At 44.7% G+C, this 16,135-nt stretch overlaps 7 non-coding genes and 12 pseudogenes across 7 annotated transcripts; 12 read left to right on the forward strand and 7 right to left on the reverse strand.

The window, feature by feature from the left end:
* Nucleotides 1-319: 319 nt before the first annotated feature.
* On the reverse strand, nt 320-438 carry LOC149702013 (5S ribosomal RNA). The gene has a single exon (XR_016382364.1). It is a non-coding gene; the product is annotated as a 5S ribosomal RNA (ribosomal RNA).
* Nucleotides 439-575: 137 nt separating this feature from the next.
* LOC149702014 (5S ribosomal RNA) lies at nt 576-694 on the reverse strand (annotated as a pseudogene).
* A 136-nt stretch (nt 695-830) lies between these two features.
* On the reverse strand, nt 831-949 carry LOC149702015 (5S ribosomal RNA). The gene has a single exon (XR_016382180.1). It is a non-coding gene; the product is annotated as a 5S ribosomal RNA (ribosomal RNA).
* A 361-nt stretch (nt 950-1,310) lies between these two features.
* LOC149702016 (5S ribosomal RNA) lies at nt 1,311-1,428 on the reverse strand (annotated as a pseudogene).
* Nucleotides 1,429-1,787: 359 nt separating this feature from the next.
* Nucleotides 1,788-1,906, reverse strand: LOC149702017 (5S ribosomal RNA). The gene has a single exon (XR_016382081.1). It is a non-coding gene; the product is annotated as a 5S ribosomal RNA (ribosomal RNA).
* A 122-nt stretch (nt 1,907-2,028) lies between these two features.
* On the reverse strand, nt 2,029-2,131 carry LOC149702018 (5S ribosomal RNA; annotated as a pseudogene).
* A 642-nt stretch (nt 2,132-2,773) lies between these two features.
* On the reverse strand, nt 2,774-2,847 carry TRNAY-GUA (transfer RNA tyrosine (anticodon GUA)). Its single transcript has one exon. It is a non-coding gene; the product is annotated as a tRNA-Tyr (tRNA).
* A 2,365-nt stretch (nt 2,848-5,212) lies between these two features.
* LOC149702020 (5S ribosomal RNA) lies at nt 5,213-5,330 on the forward strand (annotated as a pseudogene).
* Nucleotides 5,331-5,691: 361 nt separating this feature from the next.
* LOC149702021 (5S ribosomal RNA) lies at nt 5,692-5,810 on the forward strand (annotated as a pseudogene).
* Nucleotides 5,811-5,948: 138 nt separating this feature from the next.
* Nucleotides 5,949-6,067, forward strand: LOC149702022 (5S ribosomal RNA; annotated as a pseudogene).
* Nucleotides 6,068-6,427: 360 nt separating this feature from the next.
* On the forward strand, nt 6,428-6,546 carry LOC149702023 (5S ribosomal RNA; annotated as a pseudogene).
* Nucleotides 6,547-6,682: 136 nt separating this feature from the next.
* Nucleotides 6,683-6,801, forward strand: LOC149702024 (5S ribosomal RNA). Its single transcript, XR_016382254.1, has one exon. It is a non-coding gene; the product is annotated as a 5S ribosomal RNA (ribosomal RNA).
* Nucleotides 6,802-6,937: 136 nt separating this feature from the next.
* Nucleotides 6,938-7,056, forward strand: LOC149702025 (5S ribosomal RNA). The gene has a single exon (XR_016382365.1). It is a non-coding gene; the product is annotated as a 5S ribosomal RNA (ribosomal RNA).
* Nucleotides 7,057-7,416: 360 nt separating this feature from the next.
* Nucleotides 7,417-7,535, forward strand: LOC149702026 (5S ribosomal RNA; annotated as a pseudogene).
* A 136-nt stretch (nt 7,536-7,671) lies between these two features.
* LOC149702027 (5S ribosomal RNA) lies at nt 7,672-7,790 on the forward strand (annotated as a pseudogene).
* Nucleotides 7,791-7,926: 136 nt separating this feature from the next.
* On the forward strand, nt 7,927-8,045 carry LOC149702028 (5S ribosomal RNA; annotated as a pseudogene).
* Nucleotides 8,046-8,181: 136 nt separating this feature from the next.
* On the forward strand, nt 8,182-8,300 carry LOC149702029 (5S ribosomal RNA). The gene has a single exon (XR_016382366.1). It is a non-coding gene; the product is annotated as a 5S ribosomal RNA (ribosomal RNA).
* Nucleotides 8,301-8,660: 360 nt separating this feature from the next.
* On the forward strand, nt 8,661-8,779 carry LOC149702030 (5S ribosomal RNA; annotated as a pseudogene).
* A 136-nt stretch (nt 8,780-8,915) lies between these two features.
* On the forward strand, nt 8,916-9,050 carry LOC149702031 (5S ribosomal RNA; annotated as a pseudogene).
* The last annotated feature ends 7,085 nt before the right edge of the window (nt 9,051-16,135 follow it).

Genomic DNA, 16,135 nt, shown 5'->3' on the forward strand with positions numbered 1-16,135 from the left:
ATATAAAACAATAACAAAAAGAAGGTATGTTTGCTTTTATCATATCTGGTGGATTTTAAAAGAGGAAACAAAAAGGAAAAAGCGATCGGCACGCAGTGTTCCCAAGTACTCGCTGCGCTCGACGCTGCTTAACTTCCGTGATCGGACGAGAACCGGTGTTTTCAGCGTGATATGGCCGTTGCCGAGAGTGCTAGTTAATAATTCGAATTTAAATTAAGTGAGACAAATTAACCTTCATCTTTTTAAAACAATAACAAAAAGAAAATATGTTTCCTTTTTTGAAATCCATTGGAATTTAAAAGAGGAAAAAAAGAGAAAAAGCCAACGGCACGCACTGTTCCTAAGTGGTCTCCCTCCCAAGTACTGACTTCGCTCGACGCTGCTTAACTTCGGTGATCGGACGAGAACCGGTGTTCTCAGCGTGATATGGCCGTTGCCGAGAGTGCTAGTTAATAATTCGAATTTAAATTAAGTGAGACAAATTAACCTTCATCTTTTTAAAACAATAACAAAAAGAAAATATGTTTGCTCTTTTCATATCTATTGGAATTTAAAAGAGGAAAAAAAAGTGAAAAAGCCAACGGCACACAGTGTTCCTAACTGGTCTCCCTCCCAAGTACTGACTGCGCTCGACGCTGCTTAACTTCGGTGATCGGACGAGAACCGGTGTTTTCAGCGGGATATGGCCGTTGCCGAGAGTGCTAGTTAATAATTCGAATTTAAATTAAGTGCGACAAATTAACCTTCATCTTTTTAAAACAATAACAAATAGAAAATATGTTTGCTTTTTTCATATCTATTGGAATTTAAAAGAGGAAAAAAAGTGAAAAAGCCAACGGCACGCAGTGTTCCTAAGTGGTCTCCCTCCCAAGTACTGACTGCGCTCGACGCTGCTTAACTTCGGTGATCGGACGAGAACCGGTGTATTCAGCGTGACATGGCCGTTGCCGAGAGTCCTAGTTAATAATTTGAATTTAATTATCCTTCCTCTTATAAAACAATAACAAAAAGAAGGTATGTTTGCTTTTTTCATATCTGGTGGATTTTAACAAGAGGAAACAAAAAGGAAAAAGCGAACGTCACGCAGTGTTCCCAAGTACTCGCTGCGCTCGACGCTGCTTAACTTCCGTGATCGGACGAGAACCGGTGTTTTCAGCGTGATATGGCCGTTGCCGAGAGTGCTAGTTAATAATTCGAATTTAAATTAAGTGAGACAAATTAACCTTCATCTTTTTAAAACAATAACAAAAAGAAAATATGTTTACTTTTTTGAAATCCATTGGAATTTAAAAGAGGAAAAAAAGAGAAAAAGCCAACGGCACGCACTGTTCCTAAGTGATCTCCCTCCCAAGTACTGACTTCGCTCGACGCTGCTTAACTGCGGTGATCGGACGAGAACCGGTGTTCTCAGCGTGATATGGCATTGCCGAGAGTGCTACTTAATAATTCGAATTTAATTAACCTTCATATTTATAAAACAATAACAAAAAGAACATATGTTTGGATTTTTCATATCTGGTGGAATTTAAAAGAGGAAACAAAAAGGAAAAGCCAAAGACACGCAGTGTTCCCAAGTACTGACTGCGCTCGACGCTACTTAACTTCGGTGATCGGACGAGAACCGGTGTTTTCAGCGTGATATGGCCGTTGCCGAGAGTGCTAGTTAATAAATCGAATTTAAATTGAGTGAGACAAATTAACCTTCATATTTTTAAAACAATAACAAAAAGAAAATGTTTGCTCTTTTCATATCTATTGGAATTTAAAAGAGGAAAAAAAAGTGAAAAAGCCAACGGCACGCAGTGTTCCTAAGTGGTCTCCCTCCCAAGTACTGACTGCGCTCGACGCTGCTTAACTTCGGTGATCGGACGAGAACCGGTGTTTTCAGCGTGATATGGCCGTTGCCGAGAGTGCTACTTAATAATTTGAATTTAATTAACCTTCATCTTTATAAAACAATAACAAAAAGAAGATATGTTTGGTTTTTTCATATCTGGTGGAATTTAAAAGAGGAAACAGAAAGGAAAAAGCCAACGGCTCGCAGTGTTCCCAAGTACTGACTGCGCTAGACGCTGCTTAACTTCGGTGATCGGACGAGAACCGGTGTTTTCAGCGTGATATGGCCGTTGCCGAGAGTGCTAGTTAATAATTTGAATTTTATTAACCTTCATCTTTATAAATAAATAAATAACAAAAAGAAAATATGTTTGCTTTTTTCATATCTGCTGGAATTTAAAAGAGGAAACAAAAAGGAAAAAGCCAACGGCACGCAGTGTTTCCAAGTACTGACTGCGCTCGACGCTGCTTAACTTTGGTGATCGGACGAGAACCGATGTTTTCAGCGTGATATGGCCGTTCCCGAGAGTGCTAGTTAATAATTCGAATTTAAATTAAGTGAGACAAATTAACCTTCATCTTTTTAAAACATTAACAAAAAGAAAATATGACTTTTTACGTTACATTTGAGATCTTACAACACCGCTCCCGGGTGGGCTCGAACCACCAACCATTCGGTTAACAGCCGAACGCGCTAACCATTGCGCCACGGAAGCTCAAAAATTAAACGGTCGTCAGGTATTGTGGAAAAACTTTGGCTTTTTACGTTACATTTGAGATCCCACAACACCGCTCCCGGGTGGGCTCGAACCACAAACCTATTGGTTAACAGCCGAACGCGCTAACCATTGAGCCACGAAAGCTCAGAAATTAAATGGTTGTCACGTACTGTGGAAAAGTTTTGACATTTTACGCTTCATCTGAGACCACACAACACCTCTCCCGGGTGGGCTCGAACCACCAAGCCTTTCGGCTTACAGCCGAACGCGCTAACCATTGCGCCACGGAAGCCCAAAGATTAAATTTTCGTCAGGTATTGTGGAAAAACTTTGGATTTTTACGTCACATCTGAGAGCTCACAACACCGCTCACGGATGGGCTCGAACCACCAACCTTTCGGTTAACAGCCGAACGCGCTAACCTTTGCGCCACGGAAGCCCAAAAATTCAATGGTTGTCACGTATTGTGGAAAAACTTTGGCTTTTTACGTTACATTTGAGACTTCACAACACCGCTCCCGGGTGGGCTCCAACCACTAACCTTTTGGTTAACAGCCGAACGCGCTAACCATTGCACCACGGAAGCCCAAAATTAAACGGTCGTCAGGTATTGTGGAAAAACTTTGGCTTTTTACGTTACATTTGAGATCCCACAACACCGCTCCCGGGTGGGCTCGAACCACCAACCATTCGGTTAACAGCCGAACGCGCTAACCATTGCGCCACGGAAGCTCAAAAATTAAACGGTCGTCAGGTATTGTGGAAAAACTTTGGCTTTTTACGTTACATTTGAGATCCCACAACACCGCTCCCGGGTGGGCTCGAACCACAAACCTATTGGTTAACAGCCGAACGCGCTAACCATTGAGCCACGAAAGCTCAGAAATTAAATGGTTGTCACGTACTGTGGAAAAGTTTTGACATTTTACGCTTCATCTGAGACCACACAACACCTCTCCCGGGTGGGCTCGAACCACCAAGCCTTTCGGCTTACAGCCGAACGCGCTAACCTTTGCGCCACGGAAGCCCAAAAATTCAATGGTCGTCACGTATTGTGGAAAAACTTAGGCTTTTTTCGATACATTTGAGATCCCACAACACCGCTCCCGGTTGGGCTCGAACCACCAACCTTTCAGTTAACAGCCGAACGCGCTAACCATTGCGCCACGGAAGCCCAAAAGTTAAATGGTCGTCAGGTATTGTGGAAGATATTTGGCTTTTTACGTTACATTTTAGACTTCACAACAACGCTCCCGGGTGGACTCGAACCACCAACCTTTTGGTTAACATCCGAACGCGCTAACAATGGAGCCAAGGAAGCTCAGAAATGAAATGGTCGTCAGGTATTATGGAAAAACTTTGAATTTTTACGTCACATCTGAGATATCACAACACCGCTCACGGATGGGCTCAAACCACCAACCTTTCGGTTAACAGCTGAACGCGCTAACCTTTGCGCCACGGAAGCCCAAAAATTCAATGGTCGTCACGTATTGTGGAAAAACTTTGGCTTTTTACGTTACATCTAAGACCTCACAACACCGCTCCCGGATGGGCTCGAACCACCAACCTTTCGGTAAACAGCCGACGGCGCTAACCATTGCGCCACGGAAGCTCAGAAATTAAATGGTCGTCAGGTATTGTGGAAAATCTTTGGCTTTTTACGTTACATTTGAGAGCTCACAACACCGCTCACGGATGGGCTCGAACCACCAACCTTTCGGTTAACAGCCGAACGCGCTAACCATTGCGCCACGGAAGCTCAGAAATTAAATGGTTGTCACGTATTGTGGAAAAGTTTTGACATTTTACGCTACATCTGAGACCGCACAACACCTCTCCCGGGTGGGCTCGAACCACCAAGCCTTTCGGCTAACAGCCGAACGCGCTAACCATTGCTACACGGAAGCCCAAAGATTAAATGTTCGTCAGGTATTGTGGAAAAACTTTGGATTTTTACGTTACATGTGAGATCTCACAACACCGCTCCCGGGTGGGCTCGAACCACCAACCTTTCGGTTAACAGCCGAACGCACTAACCATTGCGCCACGGAAGCCCAAAATTTAAATGTTCGTCAGGTATTGTGGAAAAACTTTCACTTTTTACGTCATATCTGAGACCTCACAACACCGCTCACGGATGGGCTCGAACCACCAACCTTTCGGTTAACAGCCGAACGCGCTAACCATTGCGCCACGGAAGCCCAATAATTAAATGGTCGTCAGGTATTGTGGAGAAACTTTGGCATTTTACGATACATTTGAGATCCCACAACACCGCTCCCGGGTGGGCTCGAACACCCAACCTATTGGTTAACAGCCGAACGCGCTAACCATTGAGCTACGGAAGCTCAGAAATTAAATGGTTGTCACGTATTGTGGAAACGTTTTGACATTTTACGCTACATCTGACACCCCACAACACCTCTCACGGGTGGGCTCATATCACGCTGAAAACACCGGTTCTCGTCCGATCACCGAAGTTAAGCAGCGTCTAGCGCAGTCAGTACTTGGGAACACTGCGTGCCGTTGGCTTTTTCCTTTCTGTTTCCTCTTTTAAATTCCACCAGATATGAAAAAACCAAACATATCTTCTTTTTGTTATTGTTTTATAAAGATGAAGGTTAATTAAATTCAAATTATTAAGTAGCACTCTCGGCAATGCCATATTACGCTGAGAACACCGGTTCTCGTCCGATCACCGCAGTTAAGCAGCGTCGAGCGAAGTCAGTACTTGGGAGGGAGACCACTTAGGAACAGTGCGTGCCGTTGGCTTTTTCTCTTTTTTTCCTCTTTTAAATTCCAATGGATTTCAAAAAAGGAAACATATTTTCTTTTTGTTATTGTTTTAAAAAGATGAAGGTTAATTTGTCTCACTTAATTTAAATTCGAATTATTAGCTAGCACTCTCAGCAACGGCCATATCACGCTGAAAACACCGGTTCTCGTCCGATCACCGAAGTTAAGCAGCGTCGACTGCACTTAGTACTTGGGAACACTGCGTGCCGTTGGCTTTTTCCTTTTTGTTTCCTCTTTTAAATTCCACCAGAAATGAAAAAAGCAAACATATCTTCTTTTTGTTATTGTTTTATAAAGATGAAGGTTAATTAAATTCAAATTATTAAGTAGCACTCTCGGCAACGGCCATATCACGCTGAAAACACCGGTTCTCGTCGGATCACTGAAGTTAAGCAGCGTCGAGCGCAGTCAGTACTTGGGAGGGAGACCACTTAGGAACACTGCGTGCCGTTAGCTTTTTCACTTTTTTTTTTTGTCTTTTAAATCCAATAGATATGAAAAAAGCAAACATATTTTCTATTTGTTATTGTTTTAAAAAGATGAAGGCTAATTTGTCGCACTTAATTTAAATTCGAATTATTAACTAGCACTCTCGGCAACGGCCATATCCCGCTGAAAACACCGGTTCTCGTCCGATCACCGAAGTTAAGCAGCGTCGAGCGCAGTCGGTACTTGGGAGGGAGACCAAATAGGAACAGTGCGTGCCGTTGGCTTTTTCTCTTTTTTTTCTCTTTTAAATTCCAATGGATTTCAAAAAAGGAAACATATTTTCTTTTTGTTATTGTTTTAAAAAGATGAAGGTTAATTTCTCTCACTTAATTTAAATTCGAATTATTAACTAGCACTCTCAGCAACGGCCATATCACGCTGAAAACACCGGTTTTCGTCCGATCACGGAAGTTAAGCAGCGTCGAGCGCAGCGAGTACTTGGGAACACTGCGTGCCGTTCGCTTTTTCCTTTTTGTTTCCTCTTTTGAAATCCACCAGATATGAAAAAAGCAAACATACCTTCTTTTTGTTATTGTTTTATAAGAGGAAGGATAATTAAATTCAAATTATTAACTAGGACTCTCGGCAACGGCCATGTCACGCTGAATACACCGGTTCTCGTCCGATCACCGAAGTTAAGCAGTGTCGAGCGCAGTCAGTACTTGGGAGGGAGACCACTTATGATTACTGCGTGCCGTTGGCTTTTTCACTTTTTTTCCTCTTTTAAATTCCAATAGATATGAAAAAAGCAAACATATTTTCTATTTGTTATTGTTTTTAAAAGATGAAGGCTAATTTGTCGCACTTAATTTAAATTCGAATTATTAACTAGCACTCTCGCCAACGGCCATATCCCGCTGAAAACACCGGTTCTCGTCCGATCACCGAAGTTAAGCAGCGTCGAGCGCAGTCGGTACTTGGGAGGGAGACCAGTTAGGAACACTGTGTGCCGTTGGCTTTTTCACTTTTTTTCCTCTTTTAAATTCCAATAGATATGAAAAGAGCAAACATATTTTCTTTTTGTTATTGTCTTAAAAAGATGAAGGTTAATTTGTCTCACTTAATTTAAATTCGAATTATTAACTAGCACTCTCGGCAACGGCCATATCACGCTGAGAACACCGGTTCTCGTCCGATCACCGAAGTTAAGCAGCGTCGAGCGAAGTCAGTACTTGGGAGGGAGACCACTTAGGAACAGTGCGTGCCGTTGGCTTTTTCTCTTTTTTTCCTCTTTTAAATTCCAATGGATTTCAAAAAAGGAAGCATATTTTCTTTTTGTTATTGTTTTAAAAAGATGAAGGTTAATTTGTCTCACTTAATTTAAATTCCAATTATTAACTTGCACTCTCGGCAACGGCCATATCACGCTGAAAACACCGGTTCTCGTCCGATCACGGAAGTTAAGCAGCGTCGAGCGCAGCGAGTACTTGGGAACACTGCGTGCCGATCGCTTTTTCCTTTTTGTTTCCTCTTTTAAAATCCACCAGATATGATAAAAGCAAACATACCTTCTTTTTGTTATTGTTTTATAAGAGGAAGGATAATTAAATTCAAATTATTAACTAGGACTCTCGGCAACGGCCATGTCACGCTGAATACACCGGTTCTCGTCCGATCACCGAAGTTAAGCAGCGTCGAGAGCAGTCAGTACTTGGGAGGGAGACCACTTAGGAACACTGCGTGCCGTTGGCTTTTTCACTTTTTTTCCTCTTTTAAATTCCAATAGATATGAAAAAAGCAAACATATTTTCTATTTGTTATTGTTTTAAAAAGATGAAGGTTAATTTGTCGCACTTAATTTAAATTCGAATTATTAACTAGCACTCTCGGCAACGGCCATATCCCGCTGAAAACACCGGTTCTCGTCCGATCACCGAAGTTAAGCAACGTCGAGCGCAGTCAGTACTTGGGAGGGAGACCAGTTAGGAACACTGTGTGCCGTTGGCTTTTTCACTTTTTTTCCTCTTTTAAATTCCAATAGATATGAAAAGAGCAAACATATTTTCTTATTGTTATTGTTTTAAAAAGATGAAGGTTAATTTGTCTCACTTAATTTAAATTCGAATTATTAACTAGCACTCTCGGCAACGGCCATATCACGCTGAGAACACCGGTTCTCGTCCGATCACCGAAGTTAAGCAGCGTCGAGCGAAGTCAGTACTTGGGAGGGAGACCACTTAGGAACAGTGTGTGCCGTTGGCTTTTTCTCTTTTTTTCCTCTTTTAAATTCCAATGGATTTCAAAAAAGGAAACATATTTTCTTTTTGTTATTGTTTTAAAAAGATGAAGGTTAATTTGTCTCACTTAATTTAAATTCGAATTATTAACTAGCACTCTCGGCAACGGCCATATCACGCTGAGAACACCGGTTCTCGTCCGATCACCGAAGTTAAGCAGCGTCGAGCGAAGTCAGTACTTGGGAGGGAGACCACTTAGGAACAGTGCGTGCCGTTGGCTTTTTCTCTTTTTTTCCACTTTTAAATTCCAATGGATTTCAAAAAAGGAAACATATTTTCTTTTTGTTATTGTTTTAAAAAGATGAAGGTTAATTTGTCTCACTTAATTTAAATTCGAATTATTAACTAGCACTCTCGGCAACGGCCATATCACGCTGAAATCACCGGTTCTCGTCCGATCACGGAAGTTAAGCAGCGTCGACCGCAGCGAGTACTTGGGAACACTGCGTGCCGTTCGGCTTTTCCTTTTTGTTTCCTCTTTTAAAATCCACCAGATATGAAAAAAGCAAACATACCTTCTTTTTGTTATTGTTTTATAAGATGAAGGTTAATTAAATTCAAATTATTAACTAGCACTCTCGGCAACGGCCATGTCACGCTGAATACACCGGTTCTCGACCGAGCACCGAAGTTAAGCAGCGTCGAGCGCAGTCAGTACTTGGGAGGGAGACCACTTAGGAACACTGCGTGCCGTTGGCTTTTTCACTTTTTTTCCTCTTTTAAATTCCAATAGACATGAAAAAAGCAAACATATTTTCTATTTGTTATTGTTTTAAAAAGATGAAGGTTAATTTGTCGCACTTAATTTAAATTCGAATTATTAACTAGCACTCTCGGCTACGGCCATATCACGCTGAAAACACCGGTTCTCGTCTAATCACCGAAGTTAAGCAGCGTCGAGCGCAGTCAGTACTTGGGAGGGAGAGTACTTGGGAGGGAGACCACTTAGGAACACTGCGTGCCGTTGGCTTCTTCACTTTTTTTTCCTCTTTTAAATTCCAATAGATTTCAAAAAAGCAAACATATTTTCTTTTTGTTATTGTTTTAAAGGATGAAGGTAAATTTGTCTCACTTAATTTATATTCGAATTATTAACTAGCACTCTCGGCAACGGCCATATCACGCTGAAAACACCGGTTCTCGTCCGATCACCGAAGTTAAACGAAAGGTTGGTGGTTCGAGCCCATCCGTTCCACAATACGTGACGACCATTTAATTTTTGGGCTTCCGTGGCGCAATGGTTAGCGCGTTCGGCTGTTAGCCGAAAGGCTTGGTGGTTCAAGCCCACCCGGGAGAGGTGTTGTTCGGTCTCAGATGTAGCATAAAATGTCAAAACTTTTCCACAATACGTGACAACCATTAAATTTCTGAGCTTCCGTGGCTCAATGGTTAGCTCGTTCGTCTGTTATCTAATAGGTTTGTGGTTCGAGCCCACCCGGGAGCGGTGTTGTGGGATCTCAAATGTAACGTAAAAAGTCAAAGTTCTTCCACAATACCTGACGACCATTTAATTTTTGGGCTTCCGTGGCGCAATGGTTAGCGCGTTCGGCTTTTAACCGAAAGGTTGGTGGTTCGAGCCCATCCGTGAGCGGTGTTATGAGGTCTCTGATGTGACGTAAAAAGTCAAAGTTTTTCCACAATACCTAACGAACATTTGAATTTTGGGCTTCCGTGGCGCAATGGTTAGCGCGTTCGGCTGTTAACCGAAAGGTTGGCGGTTCGAGCCCACCCGGGTGCGGTGTTGTGAGATCTCACATGTAACGTAAAAAACCAAAGATTTTCACCAATACCTGACGAACATTTAATCTTTGGGCTTCCGTGTAGCAATGGTTAGCGCGTTCGGCTGTTAGCCGAAAGGCTTGGTGGTTCGAGCCCACCCGGGAGAGGTGTTGTGCGGTCTCAGATGTATAGTAAAATGTCAAAACTTTTCCACAATACGTGACAACCATTTAATTTCTGAGCTTCCGTGGCGCAATGGTTAGCGCGTTCGGCTGTTAAACGAAAGGTTGGTGGTTCGAGCCCACCCGGGAGCGGTGTTGTGGGATCTCAAATGTAACGTAAAAAGCCAAAGTTTTTCCACAATACCTGAAGACCGTTTAATTTTTGAGCTTCCGTGGCGCAATGGTTAGCGCGTTCGGCTGTTAACCGAAAGGTTGGTGGTTCGAGCCCACACGGGAGCGGTGTTGTGAGATCTCACATGCAACGTAAAAAGCCAAAGATTTTCCACAATACCTGACGACCATTTAATTTTTGGGCTTCCGTGGCGCAAAGGTTAGCGCGTTCGGCTGTTCACCGAAAGGTTGGTGGTTCGAGCCCATGCGTGAGCGGTGTTGTGAGCTCTCAGATGTGACGTAAAAAGTTAAAGTTTTTCTACAATACCTGACGAACATTTAATTTTTGGGCTTCCGTGGCGCAATGGTTAGCGCCTTCGGCTGTTAACCGAAGGGTTGGTGGTTCGAGCCCACCCGGGAGCGGTGTTGTAAGATCTCAAATGTAACGTAAAAAGCCAAAGTTTTTCCACAATACCTGACGACCATTTAATTTTTGGGCTTCCGTGGCGCAATGGTTAGCGCGTTCGGCTGTTAACCGAAAGGTTGGTGGTTCGAGCCCATCCGTGAGCGGTGTTGTGAGGTCTCAGATGTGACGTAAAAAGTCAAAGTTTTTCCACAATACCTGACGACCGTTTAATTTTTGAGCTTCCGTGGCGCAATGGTTAGCGCCTTCGGCTGTTAACCGGAGGGTTGGTGGTTCGAGCCCACCCGGGAGCGGTGTTGTAAGATCTCAAATGTAACGTAAAAAGCCAAAGTTTTTCCACAATACCTGACGACCATTTAATTTTTGGGCTTCCGTGGCGCAATGGTTAGCGCGTTCGGCTGTTAACCGAAAGGTTGGTGGTTCGAGCCCATCCGTGAGCGGTGTTGTGAGGTCTCAGATGTGACGTAAAAAGTCAAAGTTTTTCCACAATACCTGACGAACATTAAATTTTTGGGCTTCCGTGGCTCAATGGTTAGCGCGTTCGGCTGTTTACCAATAAGTTTGTGGTTCGAGCCCACCCGGGAGCGGTGTTGTGGGATCTCAAATGTAACGTAAAAAACCAAAGTTTCTCCACAATACCTGACGACCATTTCATTTCTGAGCTTCCTTGGCTCCATGGTTAGCGCGTTCGGCTGTTAACCAGGAGGCTGGTGGTTCGAGCCCACCCGGAAGTGGTGTTGTGGGGTCTCAGATGTAGCGTAAAAAGTCAAAACTGTTCCACAATACGTGACAACCATTTAATTTCTGAGCTTCCTTGGCTCCATTGTTAGCGCGTTCGGCTGTTAACCGAAAGGTTGGTGGTTCGAGCCCACCCGGGAGCGGTGTTGTGAGCTCTCAGATGTGACGTAAAAAGTTAAAGTTTTTCCACAATACCTGACGGCCATTTAATTTTTGGGCTTCCGTGGCGCAAAGGTTAGCGCGTTCGGCTGTTAACCAGGAGGCTGGTGGTTCGAGCCCACCCGGAAGTGGTGTTGTGGGGTCTCAGATGTAGCGTAAAAAGTCAAAACTGTTCCACAATACGTGACAACCATTTAATTTCTGAGCTTCCTTGGCTCCATTGTTAGCGCGTTCGGCTGTTAACCGAAAGGTTGGTGGTTCGAGCCCACCCGGGAGCGGTGTTGTAAGATCTAAAATGTAACGTAAAAAGCCAAAGTTTTTCCACAATACCTGACGACCATTTAATTTTTGGGCTTCCTTGGCGCAAAGGTTAGCGCGTTCGGCTGTTCACCGAAAGGTTGGTGGTTCGAGCCCATGCGTGAGCGGTGTTGTGAGCTCTCAGATGTGACGTAAAAAGTTAAAGTTTTTCTACAATACCTGACGAACATTTAATTTTTGGGCTTCCGTGGCGCAATGGTTAGCGCCTTCGGCTGTTAACCGAAGGGTTGGTGGTTCGAGCCCACCCGGGAGCGGTGTTGTAAGATCTCAAATGTAACGTAAAAAGCCAAAGTTTTTCCACAATACCTGACGACCATTTAATTTTTGGGCTTCCGTGGCGCAATGGTTAGCGCGTTCGGCTGTTAACCGAAAGGTTGGTGGTTCGAGCCCATCCGTGAGCGGTGTTGTGAGGTCTCAGATGTGACGTAAAAAGTCAAAGTTTTTCCACAATACCTGACGACCGTTTAATTTTTGAGCTTCCGTGGCGCAATGGTTAGCGCCTTCGGCTGTTAACCGGAGGGTTGGTGGTTCGAGCCCACCCGGGAGCGGTGTTGTAAGATCTCAAATGTAACGTAAAAAGCCAAAGTTTTTCCACAATACCTGACGACCATTTAATTTTTGGGCTTCCGTGGCGCAATGGTTAGCGCGTTCGGCTGTTAACCGAAAGGTTGGTGGTTCGAGCCCATCCGTGAGCGGTGTTGTGAGGTCTCAGATGTGACGTAAAAAGTCAAAGTTTTTCCACAATACCTGACGAACATTAAATTTTTGGGCTTCCGTGGCTCAATGGTTAGCGCGTTCGGCTGTTTACCAATAAGTTTGTGGTTCGAGCCCACCCGGGAGCGGTGTTGTGGGATCTCAAATGTAACGTAAAAAACCAAAGTTTCTCCACAATACCTGACGACCATTTCATTTCTGAGCTTCCTTGGCTCCATGGTTAGCGCGTTCGGCTGTTAACCAGGAGGCTGGTGGTTCGAGCCCACCCGGAAGTGGTGTTGTGGGGTCTCAGATGTAGCGTAAAAAGTCAAAACTGTTCCACAATACGTGACAACCATTTAATTTCTGAGCTTCCTTGGCTCCATTGTTAGCGCGTTCGGCTGTTAACCGAAAGGTTGGTGGTTCGAGCCCACCCGGGAGCGGTGTTGTGAGCTCTCAGATGTGACGTAAAAAGTTAAAGTTTTTCCACAATACCTGACGGCCATTTAATTTTTGGGCTTCCGTGGCGCAAAGGTTAGCGCGTTCGGCTGTTAACCAGGAGGCTGGTGGTTCGAGCCCACCCGGAAGTGGTGTTGTGGGGTCTCAGATGTAGCGTAAAAAGTCAAAACTGTTCCACAATACGTGACAACCATTTAATTTCTGAGCTTCCTTGGCTCCATTGTTAGCGCGTTCGGCTGTTAACCGAAAGGTTGGTGGTTCGAGCCCACCCGGGAGCGGTGTTGTAAGATCTAAAATGTAACGTAAAAAGCCAAAGTTTTTCCACAATACCTGACGACCATTTAATTTTTGGGCTTCCTTGGCGCAAAGGTTAGCGCGTTCGGCTGTTAACCGAAAGGTTGGTGGTTCGAGCCCATCCGTGAGCGGTGTTGTGAGCTCTCAGATGTGACGTAAAAAGTTAAAGTTTTTCCACAATACCTGACGGCCATTTATATTTTGGGCTTCCGTGGCGCAAAGGTTAGCGCGTTCGGCTGTTAACCGAAAGGTTGGTGGTTCGAGCCCATCCGTGAGCGGTGTTGTGAGCTCTCAGATGTGACGTAAAAATCCAAAGTTTTTCCACAATACCTGACGAAAATTTAATCTTTGGGCTTCCGTGGCGCAATGGTTAGCGCGTTCGGCTGTTAGCCGAAAGGCTTGGTGGTTCAAGCCCACCCGGGAGAGGTGTTGTGTGGTCTCAGATGAAGCGTAAAATGTCAAAACTTTTCCACAATACGTGACGACCGTTTAATTTTTGAGCTTCCGGGGGCAATGGTTAGCGCGTTCGGCTGTTAACCGAAGGGTTGGTGGTTCGAGCCCACCCGGGAGCGGTGTTGTAAGATCTCAAATGTAACGTAAAAAGCCAAAGTTTTTCCACAATACCTGACGACCATTTAATTTTTGGGCTTCCGTGGCGCAATGGTTAGCGCGTTCGGCTGTTAACCGAAAGGTTGGTGGTTCGAGCCCATCCGTGAGCGGTGTTGTGAGGTCTCTGATGTGACGTAAAGAGTCAAAGTTTTTCCACAATACGTGACGACCATTTAATTTTTGGGATTCCGTGGCGCAATGGTTAGCGCGTTCGGCTGTTTGCCGAAAGGCTTGGTGGTTCGAGCCCACCCGGGAGAGGTGTTGTGCGGTCTCAGATGTAGCGTAAAATGTCAAAACTTTTCCACAATACGTGACAACCATTACATTTCTGAGCTTCCGTGGCTCAATGGTTAGCGCGTTCGGCTGTTATCTAATAGGTTTGTGGTTCGAGCCCACCCGGGAGTGGTGTTGTGGGATCTCAAATGTAACGTAAAAAGCCAAAGTTTTTCCACAATACCTGACGACCGTTTAATTTTTGAGCTTCCGTGGCGCAATGATTAGCGCGTTCGGCTGTTAACCGAAAGGTTGGTGGTTCGAGCCCATCCGTGAGCGGTGTTGTGAGGTCTCAGATGTGACGTAAAAAGTCAAAGTTTTTCCACAATACCTGACGAACATTAAATTTTTGGGCTTCCGTGGCGCAATGGTTAGCGCCGTCGGCTGTTAACCGAAAGGTTGGTGGTTCGAGCCCATCCGGGAGCGGTGTTGTGAGGTCTTAGATGTAACGTAAAATTCAGAGTTTTTTAAAAATAACTGACGAACATTTAATTTTTGGGCTTCCGTGGCGCAATGGTTAGCGCGTTCGGCTTTTATCTAATAGGTTTGTGGTTCGAGCACACCCGGGAGCGGTGTTGTGGGATCTCAAATTTAACGTAAAAAGTCAAAGTTTTTCCACCATACCTGACGACCGTTTAATTTCTGAGCTTCCGTGGCTCAATGGTTAGCGCGTTCGGCTGTTTACCAATAAGTTTGTGGTTCGAGCCCACCCGGGAGCGGTGTTGTGGGATCTCAAATGTAACGTAAAAAACCAAAGTATTTCCACAATACCTGACGACCACTTCATTTCTGAGCTTCCTTGGCTCCATGGTTAGCGCGTTCGGCTGTTAACCGAGAGGCTGGTGGTTCGAGCCCACCCGGAAGTGGTGTTGTGGGGTCTCAGATGTAGCGTAAAAAGTCAAAACTGTTCCACAATACGTGACAACCATTTAATTTCTGAGCTTCCTTGGCTCCATTGTTAGCGCGTTCGGCTGTTAACCGAAAGGTTGGTGGTTCGAGCCCACCCGGGAGCGGTGTTGTAAGATCTAAAATGTAACGTAAAAAGCCAAAGTTTTTCCACAATACCTGACGACCATTTAATTTTTGGGCTTCCTTGGCGCAAAGGTTAGCGCGTTCGGCTGTTAACCGAAAGGTTGGTGGTTCGAGCCCATCCGTGAGCGGTGTTGTGAGCTCTCAGATGTGACGTAAAAAGTTAAAGTTTTTCCACAATACCTGACGGCCATTTATATTTTGGGCTTCCGTGGCGCAAAGGTTAGCGCGTTCGGCTGTTAACCGAAAGGTTGGTGGTTCGAGCCCATCCGTGAGCGGTGTTGTGAGCTCTCAGATGTGACGTAAAAATCCAAAGTTTTTCCACAATACCTGACGAAAATTTAATCTTTGGGCTTCCGTGGCGCAATGGTTAGCGCGTTCGGCTGTTAGCCGAAAGGCTTGGTGGTTCAAGCCCACCCGGGAGAGGTGTTGTGTGGTCTCAGATGAAGCGTAAAATGTCAAAACTTTTCCACAATACGTGACGACCGTTTAATTTTTGAGCTTCCGGGGGCAATGGTTAGCGCGTTCGGCTGTTAACCGAAGGGTTGGTGGTTCGAGCCCACCCGGGAGCGGTGTTGTAAGATCTCAAATGTAACGTAAAAAGCCAAAGTTTTTCCACAATACCTGACGACCATTTAATTTTTGGGCTTCCGTGGCGCAATGGTTAGCGCGTTCGGCTGTTAACCGAAAGGTTGGTGGTTCGAGCCCATCCGTGAGCGGTGTTGTGAGGTCTCTGATGTGACGTAAAGAGTCAAAGTTTTTCCACAATACGTGACGACCATTTAATTTTTGGGATTCCGTGGCGCAATGGTTAGCGCGTTCGGCTGTTTGCCGAAAGGCTTGGTGGTTCGAGCCCACCCGGGAGAGGTGTTGTGCGGTCTCAGATGTAGCGTAAAATGTCAAAACTTTTCCACAATACGTGACAACCATTACATTTCTGAGCTTCCGTGGCTCAATGGTTAGCGCGTTCGGCTGTTATCTAATAGGTTTGTGGTTCGAGCCCACCCG

This window comes from Phalangium opilio, unplaced genomic scaffold, assembly GCF_054372755.1.
Source record: "Phalangium opilio isolate 3A_F unplaced genomic scaffold, DU_Popi_V2 ptg000019l_1, whole genome shotgun sequence".
NCBI classification, from domain to species: Eukaryota; Metazoa; Arthropoda; class Arachnida; order Opiliones; family Phalangiidae; genus Phalangium; species Phalangium opilio.